The sequence below is a fragment of the Symphalangus syndactylus genome, chromosome 4, assembly GCF_028878055.3.
Source record: "Symphalangus syndactylus isolate Jambi chromosome 4, NHGRI_mSymSyn1-v2.1_pri, whole genome shotgun sequence".
In the NCBI taxonomy this organism is placed as follows: Eukaryota; Metazoa; Chordata; class Mammalia; order Primates; family Hylobatidae; genus Symphalangus; species Symphalangus syndactylus.
Window position 1 is genome coordinate 69,694,692 of NC_072426.2, and position 6,573 is coordinate 69,701,264.

The following is a 6,573-nucleotide window of genomic DNA, read 5'->3' on the forward strand; positions in this document are numbered from 1 at the left end:
ACTCTGTTGATTACTTCCCTTGCTGTGTAGAAGCTTTCTAGTTTGATATATCCCATTTGTTTATTTTTGTTTTTGTTGCCTGTGTTGTTGGAGGTCTTATTGATAAAATCTTTTCCTGACCAGTGTCCTGGAGGATTTTGCTTACGCTTTCTTCTAGTATTTTTATTGTTTCAGATCTTATACTTAGGTCTCTGATCCATTATTTTTATTTTTATTTTTTTATGCTCACCTCCCACCTGCTTTGATCCATTTTGAGTTGGATTTTATATAGGGTAAGAGGTGGTGGTCTGGTTTTATTCTTCTGCTTATAAATATTCAATTTTCTCAGCATCATTCATTGAACAGACTGTCCTTTCGCTAATGAGTATTCTTGGCACTTTTGCCAAAAATTAGTTTCCTGTAGATATGCAGATTAATTTCTGAGTTCTTTATTTTGTTATATTGGTCTAAGTGTCTGTTTTTATGCCCGTACCATGCTATTTGGGTTACTACAGCTTTGTAGTACATTTTGAGGTCTGGCAGTGTTCTGACTCCAGCTTCGTTCTTTTTCCTAGGATTGCTTCAGGGTCTTTTGTGGTTCCACACAAATAATAGGAATTTTTTTCCCTATTTCTGTGAAGAATGTCATTGGTATTTTGATAGAGATTGCATTAAATCTGTAAATTGCTTTAGGTAGTATTGTCATTTTAACAATATTAATTCTTTCCATGCATGAGCATGGGGTGTTTTTCCATTTATTTGTATCCTCGGCAATTTCTCTCACCAGTGTTTTGCAGTTTTCCTTGTATGGGTCTTTCACCTCCCTTGGTTAAATTTATTCCTAGATACTTTCCTGTAGCTATTGGAAATAGAATTGCCTTCTTGATTTTCTCCTTCAGCTAGTTCATTGTTTGTGTATAGAAATGCCACTGATTTGCCAGGCACGGTGGCTCATGCCTGTAATCGCGGCACTTTGGGAGGCCAAGGTGGGCAGATCATGAGATCAGGAGATCGAGACCATCCTGGCTTACATGGTGAAACCCCGTCGCTACTAAAAATGCAAAAAAAATTAGCCGGGCATGGTGGCGGATGCCTGTAGTCCCAGCTACTTGGGAGGCTGAGGCAGGAAAATGGCATGAACCCAGGAGGCGGAGCTTGCAGTGAGCCGAGATCACGCCACTGCACTCCAGGCAGAGTGACAGAGCAAGACTCCATCACAAAAAAAAAAAAAAAAAAAAAGATATGCCACTGATTTTCATATAAAAATTTTGTATCCTGCAATTTTACTGAGTTTATCAATTCAAATAGTTTTCTTGGTAGAGTATTTAGGTTTTTCTATATATAAGATCATGTCATCTGCAAAAAGGGACAATTTTACTTCCCACTTTCCTATTTGGATGCCCTTTATTCCTTTCTCTTGCTTAGTTGCTATGGCTAGAACTTCTATTAATAATACTATATTGAATAAGAGTGATGAGAGTGGGTGTACTTGTCTTGTTCCAGTTTTTAGAGGAAAAGCATTCAGTTTTTCCCCATTCAGTAAAATATTAGCTGTGGAACAATTTTAATTATAATTAAATGTCCCTCTTCATCTCTGGAAATATTTTTTTCTTGAAGTCTATTTAATCTGGCCTTAATATAGCCACTCAAACCCTGTTAATGCTTACTGTTTGCATGGTACATCTTTGTCCATTTGCTTTTAGGCTATCTGTGTGTTTCTATATTTAAACTGCATTTCTTTTAGAAAAAAATAGAGTAGGCCAGGCGCGGTGGCTCACGCCTGTAATTCCAGCACTTTGGGAGGCCGAGGTGGGCGGATCATGAGGTCAGGAGATCGAGATCATCCTGGCTAACAAGGTGAAACCCCGTCTCTACTAAAACTACAAAAAAATTAGCTGGGCATGGTGGCGGGTGCCTGTAGTCCCAGCTACTTGGGAGGCAGAGGCAGGAGAATGGCGTGAACCCGGGAGGTGGAGCTTGCAGTGAGTTGACATCGCACCACTGCACTCCAGCCTGGGTGACAGAGCGAGACTCTGTCTCAAAAAAAAAAAAAAAAAGAAAAAAATAGAGTAAGTTTCCATTCTGACAATCTCTGCCTTTTAATTGTAGTGTTTAGTTCATTCATCTTTAATATAATTATTGATATGTGTGGGTTTGGATCTTCCATTTGGTTAGTTTTCTTGTTTTTTTCCTCTATTCCTCTTTTCCTGCTCCTCTCCTTTTAATGTTATTGCCATGTCTCATGTATAACACCCAGATTTGTATCTCCAGCCTGAGTCTCTTCCCTGAACTCCAGACTCCCACATTCAATTGCTTACTCAGCATCTGTGTTTGGATATCTACTAGGCACCTCAAACTTAACACACTAAACTTGAGCTCCTGACAGTCCTCTCCCAACTCTTCTCCCGAAATGGTCTCCATCTAAGTCAATGACAGCTCCATCCTTCTAGTTCTTCTGGCCAAACTTGGAGTCATATTCAACTCTTCTCTTTCTTTTACTCCCCAGATTCAATACATGCATATCCTGTCAGCGTTATCTTCAAAATATTTACAGAGTCCACCACTTCTCACCACCTCCACCTCTACCACCCCAGACCAAGCTTCATCATCTTCCACCTGGGATACAGCAATCACCTCCTACTGGTCTCCCTACAGTCTATGCTCAACATAGCAGCCAGAGGGATGCTATTAAAATCTAAATTAAGTCACATCCCTGCTCTGTTAAAAATCTTGCAATCGTCCCCAATGTTACTCAGAATAAAAGCCACTTCCCAATATTTTTTTGCCCTCTTCTATACTTTCCCTTGTTCACTTCATTGTAGCCACCTTGGCTTCCTTACTGTTTCCCTAACTCAATGTTTTCCAATCTTTTAAAATTATCACTCCTGTCAGGGGCAAGAAATTTTAATGCCATGGGTATATGATGTATGGTTATCTACTGAGTCTATATCTGTGCTATATGCATTAAAAGAGTAAGCTGGCCGGGTGCAGTGACTCACGCCTGTAATCCCAGCACTTTGGGAGGCCAAGGCAGGCAGATCACGAAGTCAGGAGATCGAGACCATCCTGGCTAACACGGTGAAACCCCGTCTCTACAAAAATTCAAAAAAATTAGAGGCCGGGCGCGATGGCTCACGCTTGTAATCCCAGCACTTTGGGAGGCCGAGGCAGGCGGATCACGAGGTCAGGAGATCGAGACCACGGTGAAACCCCGTCTCTACTAAAAATACAAAAAATTAGCCGGGCGTGGTGGCGGGTGCCTGTAGTCCCAGCTACTCGGAGAGGCTGAGGCAGGAGAATGGCGTGAACCCGGGAGGCGGAGCTTGCAGTGAGCCGAGATTGCGCCACTGCACTCCAGCCTGGGCGACACAACGAGACTCCGTCTCAAAAAAAAAAAAAAAAAATTCAAAAAAATTTAGCTGGGCGTGGCGTTGGGCACCTGTAGTCCCAGCTGCTGGGGAGGCTGAAGCAGGAGAATGGCATGAACCCGGGAGGCGGAGCTTGCAGTGAGCTGAGATGGCGCCACTGCACTCCAGCCTTGGTGACAGTGCGAGACTCGGTCTCAAAAAAAAAAAAAAAAAAATCAAAAACCAAAAAAAACAGATTAAGTTTGTAAGTTTTGGTAGGATGCAATGTCTCATGCCTGTAATCCCAGTACTTTGGGAGGCTGAGGCAGGCGGATCACTTGAGGTCAGGAGTTGCAGACCAGCCTGGCCAACATGGTGAAACCCCATCTCTACCAAAAATACAAAAATTAGCCAGGTGTGGTGGCGTGTGCTCGTGGTCCCAGCTACTCGGGTGGCTGAGGCACGAGAATCGCTTCAACCGGGAGGCGGAGGTGGCAGTGAGCCCAGATGATGCCACTGCACTCCAGCCTGGGCAACAGAGTGACACATTGTCTAAAAAAAAAAAAAAAAAGGCCTAGCACGGTGGCTCATGCCTGTAATCCCAGCACTTTGGGAGGCCAAGGCAGGAGGATCATGAGGTCAGGAGATAGAGACCATCCTGGCTAATACAGTGAAACCCCGTCTCTACTAAAAAAACAAAAAATTAGATGGGCATGATGGCGTGTGCCTGTAATCCCAGCTACTAGGGAGGCTGAGGCAGGAGAATCGCTTGAACCTGGAAGGCAGAGCTTGCAGTGAGCGGAGATCATGGCACTGCACTCCAGCCTGGGCAACAGAGCAAGACTCCATCTCAAAAAAAAAAAGAGTAAGTTTTTCTTCATCTTCCAAGAATGAATTTTCACTCCCTCGGGATGCTGTCTGCCCTGCTGAGAATGCATGCTTTCTCTGTTTGAGCACAGTTCTACCATAGGGCGTTTACACTTACTGTACCCTCTGTGCAGAACACTTCCTCCTTAGAGCTGGACAACCCACTCTCTTACTTCCTTTTGGTCTTACTAAAATGGTCACTTTATCAGAGAGGCATCACCTGGTCACTCTGTTTTAACTCACTCAGGACCCCCATCCCCTTTCCTGGCTCTATTCTCTATTGGACCTATTACCATCTGTAACCTCTACATGTTACTTGTCCGTTGTGTGTCTACCTCTGTGTCATTGTAAGTTCCAGGAGATATTTGTATTCACAGATGTATCCTAACATCTAGTCCAGGTCCTGGCACATGGTTCATGTACTATTTTTTTTTTTTTTTGAGACAGAGTTTCGCTCTTGTTGCCCAGGCTGGTGTGCAGTGGTGTGATCTCAGCTCACTGCAACATCTGCCCCCTGGCTTCAAGCAATTCTTCTGCCTCAGCCTCCCAAGTAGCTGGGATTACAGATGTGCGCCACCATGTCCAGCTAATTTTTTTGGTATTTTTAGTAGAGATGGGGTTTCTCCATGTTGGTCAGGCTGGTCTCCAACTCCCAACCTCAAGTGATCCACCTACCTCAGCCTCCCAAAATGCTGGGATTACAGGCGTGAGCCACCGCACCCAGCCAGTTCATGCACTATTAATATTTGTTGAGTGCATGCATGCCACTCTCACTTGTGCTCTCCTGCCTTCGCTCTCTCTCTTTTTAAATCTTCTGTTCTTGCTTTAAGGTCCAAGTCAAGTACCAGCTTCTCCCTGGTCCCTTTCCTGGTTTTATGTCTTCAAGAATATTATAAAGTTCAGGCCGGGTGCAATGGCTCACGCCTGTAATCCCAGCAATTTGGGAGGCAGAGGCAGGTGGGTCACTTGAGGTCAGGAGTTAGAGACCAGCCTGGCCGACGTGGTAAAACCCTGTCTCTACTAAAAATACAAAAATTGGCTGGGCCTGGTGGCGCATACCTGTAATCCCAGCTACTCCGGAAGCTGAAGTAGGAGAATCTCTTGAAACTGGGAGGCGGAGGTTGCAGCGAGCCAAGATTGCTCCACTGCACTCCAGCCTGGGCAACAAGAGCGAAACTCCATCTCAAAAAAAAAAAAAAAAAAAAAAAAAAATTGTAAAGTTCTTATGCTCTACACTCCTGGCAGGAGTTACAAAATTAATATTAATCATTGAAGAATGAACCTTGTTTCTCCTTGGCCTAATCTGCCTCAAAACTATTCAGAAACCTCCTTATGCACTCACTATTAACACCACCTTTTAGCTTGCAAACACGCTTGGTTAGTCCTGAAACTGTGTATGTTGATATGCCATTGCCAAACCAAGGGGCTTCTTAATTGAATGTGTGGGCACCAGAAAGGAGAGAAAATCATTTAGCACGCAGGCTTATTAACACTGTTTAGGTATGCTTTGGGTAGATTCAATTGGCCTTGTGCTACTGGAAATAAAGAATAAATATATATTTTTGCTAGTTTTTATTGCATTAGATCATGTTGTTTTAACCCAAGAACCTCAGGAAGTGCAGAGTAAATTGAAACGCTCAATCAAATAAAATAAGTATGCTTAAACTGAGTTATAGTTGGTTGTGCCACAAGCGCTAAAGTTCAAGTTGACATTTCAGCCTGAGCTCATAAAGTTATTAGTGGGGAACCCATAGCAGGAAGGAGGAACAGAGAGTGTATCAGACTTCAACCTGTATGTTGTGACTCTTGGTACATTAGAAGAAAATGAACCTCACTATGTAATAACCTAACTCTGTTGTGTTTATTAATTTTCTTTCTTTTTTTATTTTTATGTGTTTATTCATTTTCTTCTAAGTTCAAAGGTCTTTCTGGGTAGGGGAGCAAATGTCCTTATATTTTTTCCAAACAGACCATTTGCTTGATGGGCCTCACCCCAGTGGAATGGAAGTACATTAGCAGCAACCATCATCCTTTACTTGGGGTTGCGTTACTGTCCAATGAGCGCACAGTGAGGGTGGAACTGCAAGCGTCTACACAACACGCCTGCATCAACTACAGCTTTGCTTTATCTTCGTGCAATTTTTGAAAAAAAGCAAAAAAGCAAAAACCAAAAGCAGTGCATTAGGGGCAATTCCTCCCCCTGCCTCCTCTCTCCAGTGCGATGGGCTGAGTGTGGGGAAAGGCGGCTCCCTAGTAAGGGTGGGCGACCTGTAGCCTAGTGGCCTCTCATCCCAAGTGCTGGTAGCATCTGAGATTATCTGTAGGTTGTTTGTCAGCAACCCGGGGAACATGAGCAGGGAGTCCGAAACATTTCAGTTTA

At 43.5% G+C, this 6,573-nt stretch overlaps 1 non-coding gene across 1 annotated transcript; it reads left to right on the forward strand.

Moving 5' to 3' along the window:
* Positions 1-6,217: 6,217 nt before the first annotated feature.
* On the forward strand, positions 6,218-6,343 carry LOC129481459 (U4atac minor spliceosomal RNA). Its single transcript, XR_008657448.1, has one exon. It is a non-coding gene; the product is annotated as a U4atac minor spliceosomal RNA (small nuclear RNA).
* Positions 6,344-6,573: the final 230 nt, after the last annotated feature.